General features: G+C 37.9%; 1 protein-coding gene across 2 annotated transcripts in view; it reads right to left on the bottom strand.

Annotated features, from left to right (window-relative positions):
• ELF1 (E74 like ETS transcription factor 1) overlaps positions 1-12,418 on the bottom strand; it is a 106,419-nt gene that overhangs the window by 88,358 nt on the left and 5,643 nt on the right. Inside the window, exon 2 of one of the 2 annotated variants that reach the window (XM_047868290.1) lies at positions 4,890-5,221. The exons of the other annotated variant lie outside the window; for it this stretch is intronic. The gene's annotated coding sequence lies outside the window, so the exon portion shown is untranslated. The remainder of the gene's footprint in view (positions 1-4,889; positions 5,222-12,418) is intronic. 2 annotated transcript variants of the gene reach the window in all.

The raw sequence follows: 12,418 nt of genomic DNA, 5'->3' as shown, positions 1-12,418 counted from the left end.
CGACTGTGACTGTGGACAGAAGTTTGAAGAGTGGAGAACAAAAATCACAACCAGGCTACATTTAAGAAATAAGTCTCCTGGGTTGCCCAGGTGGCTCAGTCGGTTGAGCATCCAGCTCCTGATTTTGTTTCAGGTGAGGATCTCACCGTTCGTGGGATGGAGCCCAACACCAAGCTCTGCGCTGGCACACAGTCTGCTTAAGATTCTCTCTCTCCCTCTCTCTGCCCATCTCCTGCTCTCTCAAATATAAATAAATAAATTTTAAAAAATAAAGTCTCCTCATCAAACTTTTACTTAACTGAATACATAAAATTACCAGATATTCAGAATAACTGCAAATTTTTATAATTACCCCCAAAATTCAATTACATTTATGTCAGTTCACTAATAAGATATTTTTAAAAACACAAGAAACCCGATACCAATATTTTGGAAACTTTTTTTTTTTTTAAACTTTTTTTTTTTTAATCCTATGGCAGGAGAATATTTAAGCAAATGGGCTTTCAGCACAAGTTCAAAAAACTTATCTCTAATACCCCAAACCTCCATGCTCTTTAAAAAGAGAAAAGAAAAAGACACCTTTTGCCATTAGTAAAGTTTAAGATTATGGTAGAAAGCAAACCTCTTGGGGTGCCTGGGTGGCTCAGTCGGTTGAGCGTCCAACTTCAGTTCAGATCATGATCTCACTGTTTGTGGCCTCGAGCCCTGTGTCTGGCTCTGTGCTGACAGCTCAGAGCCTGGAGCCTGCTTCGGATTATGTGTCTCCCTCTCTCTCTGCCCCTCCCCCACTCATTCTCTGTCTCTGTCTCAAAAATAAAATAAACATTAAAAAAAAAAGCAAACTTCTTATTTTAAAATAGCCTGATTTACACTATTTAGACTCTGTCTATTTTTATATAATATTTATTATCTAACACAAATTAAAGATCCTGTTTACAAAGAGATTAAGAAAAAGCTTAGTATTATGGCTTTAATTCTCATAAACAGATGAACTCAAAGTTAATTCATAATTGCTTGTGGACTGATGACTTACTTGGCATGACTTTCTGCTTAGGACTAAATCACAGAATGCTTAGCCCTAAATATTATAACCCACCAATGTGAAAAAAAATTACATTCTATCATTTTTGCTCTTTAATAAAAATAACTATAAACAAAAAAGGGGAACTTTAGGATATGTTAAAGGAACACGAACTTCAATTTCTAATTGTACTGCTGGTCAAAATCGAGAAATGAAAAAACCGACATTAGCAACTAGCCATGTAGTCCAAAGCATGGGCTTTAGAGTAGGTGACCTGGGTTCGGTCCCAGCTCCACTATTAACTAATTACATGACCTAGGGCTATTTAAACTCTCTGTGCCTATGTTTTTACTTCTGTAAAAAGGATCATGCTAATCCCTATTTCACCAAAATCTCACTTAAATTGCTTATTATAATACCAGGAGGACACATGATGTGTTCTCAATTATTTATCAAAAAACAGGAGGAGAGGAGATAACATACTAGAAGTACATTTATAATCAGCAATAAAACGGAATGAACTATTGATAAACACAACTTGGATGACTCTCAAAAACATTATGAGGAGTCAAAGAAGCCATTGTCAAAAGGTTACATACTCTAGGATTCCAAATATATGACATTCTCTGAAATATCAAAGTATAATGTTGGAGAACTTATCAGTGGTTGCAGGGGCATTGATTAGGGGTAGGATGTGACTATAATGAGAGAGCATGAGGGAGTTTTGAGGGGGGATGGAATTGTTCTACATCCTGATTTAAAAAAAAAAAAAGGTGGGGGGGCACCTGGGTGGCTCAGTAGGTTAAGTGTCTAACTAGATTTCAGCTCAGGTCACGAACTCACGGCTCATGAGTTTGAGCCCCATATCAGGGTGCTGTGAGCACAAAGCCTGCTTGAGATTCTCTCTCTCTGCCCCTCCCCCACACTCACTCTATCAAAATAAACAAACTTAAAAAAAAAAAAAAACAAGACCTGATATATGTTGCTCCCAAAAAATAATTTTTAAAGGCCAATTTTACTCTATAATTTTAAAAATGAAACAATTGGGTCACGTGGGTGGCTCATTCAGTTAAGCGTCTGACTTTGCCTCAGGTCATGATCTCACAGGTTCAGGGGTTTGAGCCCTGCATCAGGCTCTGTGCTGACAGCTCACAGCCTGCAGCCTACTTCAGATTCTGTGTTTCCCTCCCTCTCTCTCTCTCTCTGCCCTTCTGCTTGTGCACGCTCTCACTCTCTCTCTCAAAAATAAATAAAAATAAATATTAAAAAAAGTAAAATTAAACAATTTGTTTAAAACCCCAAAGTCCAAAAAGTCATTACTCTAGTCCCTGACCATGAGAGAATAGAAGACAAAAGACAAAATCAAACTGAGGGACATTCTACAAAATATCTGCCTGATAGTCTGAAAATGTCAGAGTCAAAAAAAAAGACAAGAAACCATCAGAGATTTGAGAGAATTAAGAAGACACAACAATTAAATGCAGGGCAGCTGGGTGGCTCAGTCATTAAGCATCTGACTTCGGCTCAGGTCATGATCTCACAGTGAGTTCAAGTACCACATAGGGTGAGCTTGAGCCCTGCTTCGCGTGAGCCCCGCTTCTCCCCTTTCTCCCCACACCCCTCGCTCACTTGCACCCCCTCTCTCAAAAAAACAAAGACAACTAAGTGCAACACATCCTGGAACAGAAAAAAGACATCAGTAGAAAAACTATGAAAAATCCTAATAAGGTTTATAGTATTCTACCAATCTTAGTTTCTTAAGTTTCTGGGTTTTATTTTGTTTTGAGAGCAAACATGGGGGAGGGGCAGATGGAGAGGGGGAGAGACAGAATCTTAAGCAGGCTCCACACTCAGCAAGTATTCTGACTCCTAGCTGGATCTCTCAACCATAAGATCATGACCTTAGCCGAAATCAAGAGTTGGATGCTCAACCATCTGAGCCACTCAGGCGCCCCTTGATTTCTTAGTTTTGATAGCTGTAATGTGATTGTGTATGACATTAACATTAGTAGAAGCTGGATGAAGAACATAGAGAAGCTCTGTACTATTTATGCAATTCTTCTGTAAGCCTAGAATCACTTCAAAATAGGTTTAAAAAGATTAAATACCAGAAAAAGTAAGGTTTGCGATAATTTCATGAAGCAAAAATAGGTTATTTCTCTTCCAGAAACCAACCAATGCCATCCTGCATATTTTCATTCCCTCAGTGTAAGTTTAACTACCTAGCCTAGTTTGTACCTACATTAAGATAATATATGTTATCTGAAAGGGATAAAACAGATTGTACCATAAATGATACAACTTATTAACTATATTCACTTCCAGTATATATGTTTATACCTTTAAAAATTGTATCAACATTTGATTTCCCAATTCAAGAATGATGTTTTTAAAAAAGGAATTTCTCATAAATCCTACCTCTTAATATTCCTATTAAAAAAACAAAACTTTCAATAGCCTACCAGTGCCCACAGAATAAATTCTAATATAAGATATTTTTGCATCTTGACTTTGGTCTACCTTATTGTAGCCTCACTTGTGGCCTTTCCACCTCCCAACAAACACCCACAATCCAGCTTTGCTGAGCTAAATTCAGAGCATGTCATGCTTTCTACCTCCATATTTGCTGGCCTTCCCCACCAAGTAAATCTCCTGCAAAGCCCCTCTCTCCATCACTACAAGAAAGAATTGGTCCCTTTGAGCCTCACTCTGTATTTTAAAAATTGTCTGATAGATGCATGCATCACATTGTTTAGGTATTCACATAAACATTTACGTACTGTTGTACAAAGCACTCTGACAGGTTTTGGGACTTAAAGATGAACTGATTTCCTTCATAACTCTTCCTGACTACTCTGCTGGAATAACTGGTGAAGAACATATCGTTGTTGTTGTTGTTTTTAAATCACTTGTTTACATGTCTCACTGGTCACATATTTTAGCCTGATAGCATTCCTGACCCACAATAGTTCTGTAATAAATATTTTCTGAATGAAAACATTTGGAAGTCAACTAAATACTGGCTCAATGATAAATCTGTTTTTTCTCTTCCACACAAAACAAACCATTCTCAGGTCATTTCTGTAGAAGTCTAAATTACACAAAAAGCAAGGCCTTTTCCTCACTTTCCTGAATGGACTGATATCTCTGAATAGGTTGGTTAAGGCTGGGTCTGGAAGCCCTATTTGGGGATCAAGGCAAGAACAGTAAACTTTATATTCATTAAGAAATCACAGTTTCTGGGTTAGTCCCCATGCTCACACCTGAACATCTCATTGTGTTAACAGACAATGAATACAATTAAACAGAGAGAGAGGCATGGAGAGAGAAGGAGAGGAAAAAAGAAAAACTCCCAATAGAGTAGAACTGATTATCCAAATAGGGCCCTTTCCCTCAACTTTTGGTCTTCTGTCCCTCTCAGGCTTTTACTTACACAACCTTCTGTCAATAAGCTAATTCTAAATAATTAGAAACAAACTGGTAATTGTTTCAGTAAAAAGGAATATTCAAATGAGATACTTAGCCTACAGGCTTTATATTTCACAATACTGTACACATGGAACAATTAGTGACTTCTTTAAACTCTTATTTTACTACCATCACAAAGGATACACTTTAGCTGTAGCTAAACTGCTCTGCTGCTCTTCTTCCCTACTTGAAACCATATCACTGGTACAAATGAAAACTTTAAAACTTAAAAGTATTTTAGATCTACGATCATTTCAGAAAATATTTCTTGGACTCACACAACGCTCTCAGTATTTCAATGTTCTCAAATTTCTATCTCCAGGTCTTGCTCTTGAACTCCAGATTCTTCTATCCAACTTGACAACTCCATTCAAATGTCTAATAGACTTTTCAAACTTACCTCATCCAAATCTGAATTCCTGATCTTCCCTCCAAAACCTACTCTACCCAGTTGTCTCCAGTTGTCTTGGTAGAGATTCAACACTTCTAGCTGCTCACAACAAAAACCTTGGCCACTGACTCTTCTTTCAGTCCTCTAGTCATATCCAACCTGTCGAAAAAATCCTGTTGGTTCAATCTTCAAAACATATATAAAATCCGAAAATCATTCAACTTCATTGCTACTCTCACGCTGCAAACCACCTTCCGCTCTCATCTGCATCACTTCAGAGTCTTCCTGCTTCTATTCTTCTTTCCCTACAACATTCTCTCAAAGCAGCAGCCAGAAGTAACCTATTTAAAAAGACAAGTCAGGTTATATCACTCTCCTGCTTCAAAACCCTCCTGTAGTTCTTCTTTTCACACATAAAAATAGAAGTCTTCATAACAACTTCAAGAATAAGATCCTACTCTGGCCCCAACCTCTATGATTGTATCTCTTACTACTTCCTGCTTGCTTGCTCTCTTCTCATCATACTGACCTCTCCTTGCTATCCCAGGAACATATCAAGCATTCTTCCCCTCCAGGTCTATGCACTGCCTGTTCTCACCGCCAGGGAGCCTTTTCTGTTAGATATCCAGGTAGCTAACCTCCTCTACTTCTTACAGTAAACCACTGAAGTAATAGGTACTAAACTGTTCAGACTTCTCAGTGTGAAATATCACTCTGCCTCTTCTCTATCCTTTAAATATGGAATTGGCCAAGTGATTTGCTTTGGCCAATAACATAATAACAAAACACAAGCACAGGCCTACCAAGTATAGGTACACGGGAGCTTAACTTCTCTTGCTGCTTGGGATCCCTCCAGCCACCACTAAGGTATGACAGCCACACAGAGAGCCCCTCAGCCATGTGAGCAAAGCCACTCAGGTTAAGTACATAGCCCCAGCCGAGTCAGTTCTGATCTGAAGAATCACCCAATCATAAAAAATAACAATATACAGGATACACATAGTTGCTAAAAAATCATGATGTGCTCATTTAAAGCCAGGATTAAAAACCATTCTCACTGTAGAATCCTATGTCATTTCTATAACATCCCAAACTGTTTAAAAACCTCCTATTTTGAACTTTAGAATTTAGTGTGAACCACCTCAACAGACATTTCCCAAATTTAAAGATACTAAAATGAGCGTGTATAACCTGCTACATATTAAGATTTCAGATAATTACAAATTAGAAAAATAAGTCCCCAGGACTTACCAACCTCTCTCTGCTTTTATTTTTGCTACTGTTTCCCACTATCCTTTCTCCCCATTCTTCAAGACTCTGCTAAAGTTGAGCTGAGAGAATATATAAGAAAAGTGATGAAACCTTAAAAAAAAAAAAAAGGATATGCCTTAAATTATCTCAAGTATCTAAATGTAGGTAAAGATAGGGACACCTGGGTGGCTCAGTCAGTTAAGTGTCCGACTCCTGATTTTGGCTCAGGTCATGATTGCAGGGTCGTGGAATCAAGCCCTGTGTCAGGAACCATGCTGGGTGTGGAGCCTGCTTGGGATTCTCTCTCTCTGCCCCTGCTTGTGCTTGCTCTCTCTAAACAAAACAAAACAAACAACAACAACAAAAAAAAACCCAACCCCAATTTTGACAACCTCGAACCTATCTACCATTCCTTCTCATTCCCTTCACAGCTAAGCTTGCTCAAAGATTTATCTGTATTCCATTTCTTCATTTCCCACTCATTCTTAGACTCATACTAATCTAATCTAATCCTACCACTATTATGCTACTAAATCTGTTCTAACTAAAGTCAATGACCAGACAGGTAAACCCAATTAATGCTTTCAGAACTTGTTCTGTTGGACCTGATAAATGTTCTGTCCTGGTTTTCCCCCAATTCTGGACTACTTTCCCTTAGTCGTCTCTGCCCCACCTCCACGTACCTCCCACTGAACAGTAGAGGTTCTAAAGATTCCACTGAAGGCCGCCTTCTCTCTCTACACTCTCCCTGGGCAAATCCATCCATTTCTAGGGTTTCAACTACCAAGTTAGAGTATAAAGGTGAAAATCACCTCTGTTCAATTATCCTCGATATTCCCCTTAAATTTGTTAAGTACATGTCACCACATCAACAGGCCACATTGAAAATCAATATATCATCTGAATAAATACAAATGAACCATTTTTCCCTCGGACATTCAAGCACCAGATTGAGTAGGTAATTCATATTTAAAAGCCACATTGTAGGAAAAGATACATAGTTTTTCTCCTTACTTCCGCTCCATTCCACCAACATACTTTTTGGTTTAAAACTCATCAATGTCTGTCATCTTTGCATAAGATAATATTCAAACCCCTTAACATGGCCTACAATGCCTTACATAATCTGATATGTGCCACTGTCACCTCCCACCACTTTTCACACAACACAGCCCTCAGGGCCTTCTTTCATCTCCCAAAGGATACCCTTTCTTTCCCAGCTTTGGAGCATTTGCAAAATGCTACTCCCTCAAGTCTCACTTCCCTTTCTGTTTGTTCCCTTTTTCCCAGCCACTGCTTACTCATCCTTCAGGTCTCTATTTAAATGTCATTTTCTTAGAGAAGCTTTTTCAGTATAGCCTTTCCACCTACTCTGTCAGGGGTCTGTCTCCCTGGTGTGTGTGTAACACTCAAGCACACTTTTTTACTTGTTCAGTCGGTATCTGTCTCCCACACTAAACTGTAAGCTTCTTGAGGATCTTGTCTGCTTTTCTCATGGTTCTGTCCTCAGCACCTAATACCTGAATATCGACCAGATTAGTAACTTCAACCTCATTACAGAGGTTTTTATAACCTTACATTCTGCATATCCAAATATAAATTCAAATTTCCCTTTACAAAAAACTACAGTAAAATATACATAAAATTTACCATCTTAACTATTTTTAAGTGTGCAGTTTAGTGGCAATAGGTACATTCACACTGTTGTGCAACTGATCTCCGTAACTCTTTTCATCTTGTAAAACTGAAACTCTCTACCCATTAAACAAATCCCAACTCCCCCTTCCCCCAGCCTCTGGCAATCATCATTCTACTTTGTCTCTATGATTCTGATTACACTTTGATACCACAAATAAGTGGAATCGTGCAGTATGTGTCTTTTTGTGACTAGCTTATTTCACTTAGCATGTCCTGCAGGTTCATCCACGTTGTAGCAAATTGCAGAATTTCCTTCCTTTTTAAGACCGAAAAATATTCTACTGTATGTACATACCATTTTGTTTATCCGTTTATCCACTGAAGAACACTTAGGTAATTTCCATCTTTCACCTATTGTGAATAATGTTGCTGTGAACATGGATGTACAGAGTCTCTTTGAGACTCTGCTTTTAATTCTTTGGGCAGATAGCCATAAATGGGAATGCTGGATCATATAGTAATTCTATTTCTAACTTTTCGAGGAACCACCATAAAACTTTCCAAAGTAGCTGTGCCATTTTACATTCCTGTGAACAGTACACTAGAGCTCCAATTTCTCCATATTCTCTCCAACACTTGTTATTTCCTGTCTTTTTTTTAATAGCAGGCATTCTAATGAGTAGGTAGTTTTGCTTTTATGCAAAATGTATGTGCTTTCTTTTTCCTACAAACCTGTGGTAAAAAGCCCCCTTAAAATACTCCCCATAAACTAACCTAAGACATTCTAGAAGGTATTGAAAACAGAAACGAGACAGTCTTTGACAGCAGGATTTTAAGGAACAGTAAAATTGTGGTTCATGTGCAATGGCAAAAAAACACGGGAAAACGAAAAAAGAAATGGCATTCCTACTCATATCTGAAATTCCCTGATGTCAACTGCCCACTTGGCATTTTGAATTCCTTACGCCTATGTTCTGCCTTCCATCAGGAAGGCACCTTCCTGTGCTTCTGTGCACCCCTGTACCTTCCCACAGTGCTAGGAGTCCGCCTGAGGTCAATCTCTTTCTGTCACACTCTTCCTTTCTACTTCAGCTCTTACAACTGGGGTGACTGCCTGCCTTACTCAGGGGGTGATTGAGTAGCAAGGCCCCATCCTTCCCAGTTAATAGGGTCATCTGTGTTTCTTGGCATAAGGGAGTATCAGTGATAAACACAGATGTCAGGAAAGTCATAGTAAAACAAATCCCATTAGAATTTTGGGAGTTTGAATTATATAATTAAATCTGGAAACAAATAAAAAGCTTCACACAAAGCAATATATCAACACATCCTAAACCAGAAATGCATCCTGGTCTTGGGATTTTAAGTCCAAAAGAAACTTTAACTAAATTAAAAGATTAAACTACAAATAAAGATTTAAGACTATAAGGACTGTCTGAATGTAGAAGTCACTAGTTAAGTACCTTCCCAGAGAACTAAAATAAAGCAAAAAAAAAAAAAAAAGTTTTAAATAGAAGTTATGTATTTAATAGTGAGTGGTCTGCACTCATATGTAAACTTTTAAATTTGCGCATACACACACACACACACACACTCACAGAAACTTATGAAATAGTGGTTATTTAACAAAATTCAACTAACCTAGGCTGGAATTACTTTTCAGAGAACAAAGGGTTTTATATTTACATTTATGAAAATGTCTTAAATTCATTTATATTTACAGATGTAAAAAGTAAAAGAAAACGTTAACTACCATTATTCCTGAAATAGTCACCATTCCAGCATAAAAAGGCAGACACTGAACAATAACAAAGTTTCTTAAGTTCAGACTAAATATCCAACTAAAAGCTTTTTATAGAAATTTAATGTCATTTATAGTTTTAAAAGCGATGATGATGATGAAACCACTCAATATTAAAAAACATAAATCAGGGGCGCCTGGGTGGCGCAGTCGGTTAAGCGTCCGACTTCAGCCAGGTCACGATCTCGCGGTCCGTGAGTTCGAGCCCCGCGTCGGGCTCTGGGCTGATGGCTCAGAGCCTGGAGCCTGTTTCCGATTCTGTGTCTCCCTCTCTCTCTGCCCCTCCCCTGTTCATGCTCTGTCTCTCTCTGTCCCAAAAATAAATAAACGTTGAGAAAAAAAATTTAAAAAAAAAATAATAAATAAAAAAAAAAAAAAAAAAAAAAAAAACATAAATCCATCTCTAACTTTACTAGCTCTTTGTCCCAATACTTAGGAAAGGAGCAAATGAACCATGAAGTATTTTGAAAGTTACTTTCCTTAAACAATATCTAAATAACACTTTTAAAAAAAAAATTTTTTTTTTAGTATTTATTTATTTTTGAGAGAGAGACAGAATGCAAGTGGGTTAGGGGCAGAGAGAGAGGGAGACACAGAATCCAAAGCAGTCTCCAGGTTCCAAGCTGTCAGCAAAGAGTCCCCCGTGGGGTTCGATCCCACAAACTCTGAGATCATGACTTGGGCCGAAGTCAGACCTTTCAACCGACTGAGCCACCCAGGTGACCCTAAATAACACTGTTTTTTACTGAGCAATATACCTTGTAAACCTAGGTAAACATTTGTAATTCTTCACCTAAATGAAGACTTAAATTACAAAGTATATATACATCGACTATAGAATATGAGATATAAATGTTGCAGGGGTGCCTGGGTGGTTCAGTTGATTAAGCTTCCGACTCTTGATTTCGGCTCAGGTCATGATCTCATGGTCTGTGAGTTCGAGCCCCACATCAGGCTCTCTACTGACAGCGCGCAGGCTGCTTGGGATTCTCTCCCTCCCTCTGTCTCTATCTCTCAAAATGAATAAAATAAACTTTTTAAACAATGTTGCAAAAAAATTTATAAAGGTCACCCTCAATCCCATACATTTACTTTGAAAAAGTTAAATAAAATAAAACAATTTAAAGTATATTATATGTGTGTGTCATGCTACACTTTTGAAAAAAACTCAGAGAAAATTTAATTATTTAAAATCATTAACACTCAGGGCACGTGGGTGGCTCAGTCGGTTAAGCATCTAAGTTCGTCCAATTTCAGCTCAGGTCATGATCTCAGGCCTCATAAGTTCGAGCCCTGCATGGGGCTCTGTGCTAACAGCTTGGAGCCTGGAGCCTGCTTCAAATTTTGTGTCTCCCTCTCTCTCTGCCCCTCCCCCACTTGCGCTCTGTCTCTCTAAACAATGAATAACATTAAAAAAATTTTTTTTAAATCATTAACACTCAATTTGAAAATCTCTTCATTACCAAAATGTAAGGTCCCTAAGATGAAGTATCAGGTAACTTAAGGGGCTGGGGGTCCAGATGATACTTCTTCATTCTTCTCCTCAGACTGGATATCACATTCAGAAAGCATGCACAATTGCGGACCTCAGAATTCTGCTTCAGCTCAATTCTGCTTTACTGCTAACACAAATTTCAAGCGCTAAATGGCCACTCCACCCCTCCTGACACCTCAGGGAATACAAGCCATTTACAACATTAGGCTTGAAAAACAGCTCTTCTGCTGGGAAAGTTTTATTTTGTAGAGTTCTAGACAGAACCATTTCCTGAGTTGCAGAGAGCAAATAAGTCTTTCACAATCATGATTTCATTTTGATGCAAACTAGCTCACCAGTTTAATTTGTGAGCAGACTGCCCTTCTACATAAGTAACACAGAACAAAATCCAAATTGTTTACATAAATACAATTAAGGCAATTCATCAAAGCACGAAGAACTTCTAACAATAAAATCCAACTCTACAAAAAATGAGAAGGGAAGGTCACTTTCACTTAGCCAAAGAAAAGGGGGAGGGTGGGGAGTTTCACATATTTCTCAAGAAACAGAACTCTCAAAATCTACCATGTTATAACATAGGATGAAAAAATTAGTACAATAGAAAAAAAGACTATTTTACAACATGCCATCATGTTTTAAAAAACACACTCTTTGATAGGAAATTTCTGGAGCAAAGAGGTATCTAAACAGCATTCTTTAACTTCTTTGTAACTTTAAACAACTGATTGTATTTTAAACTCCCCTTCTCTAAAAGCCTCTGAAAAAGCTCAGAAAACTAATTTTACTTTTCAATTACCATAACCCACAAATACAGATGTGGAAGAACCATAATCAGCTCTAAAATAGTGAATTTCAAATGAATGAAGTTTTATCACAATTCATACTGTCCACAGGGTGGCAGTCTGACAGCCTTAAATTTGTCTCTGGACTTAATGTACAATTTTAGTATTCAAAAAGACACATACACATACAGGTGGGCAATAATAGTTTCCTGTCTGACCAACCCTAGGAGCAAAAAAAAAAAAAAAAAAAGTCTATGCTTTTTAACTGCTCTATTTCTTTTAGGAATGCTTACTTCCTGACATCTTCAATTTTTCCTTCAATGTGCCTTTTTTTAAAATCTGATCCTTTGTATTCTCCCGCCACCACCCTAGTTAAGGCCTGACCCAAAGGGTGAGTGAGAGCAAGAGGAATAGGAAGACACAATCTTTCCAGCCTCCAGTTTATCCTGCACACTACTACCAAATTAATTTCATCAAAACACAAGAAATCTCTTCTCCCAGCTAATTCCTTATCCCAAATTCAAAGACCTGCACAACCAGAACCTTCCAAAATCTATCTAAATGATCTGGA

Source organism: Prionailurus viverrinus, chromosome A1 (assembly GCF_022837055.1).
Source record: "Prionailurus viverrinus isolate Anna chromosome A1, UM_Priviv_1.0, whole genome shotgun sequence".
NCBI classification, from domain to species: Eukaryota; Metazoa; Chordata; class Mammalia; order Carnivora; family Felidae; genus Prionailurus; species Prionailurus viverrinus.
This window is presented reverse-complemented; position numbering and strand designations above follow the sequence as displayed.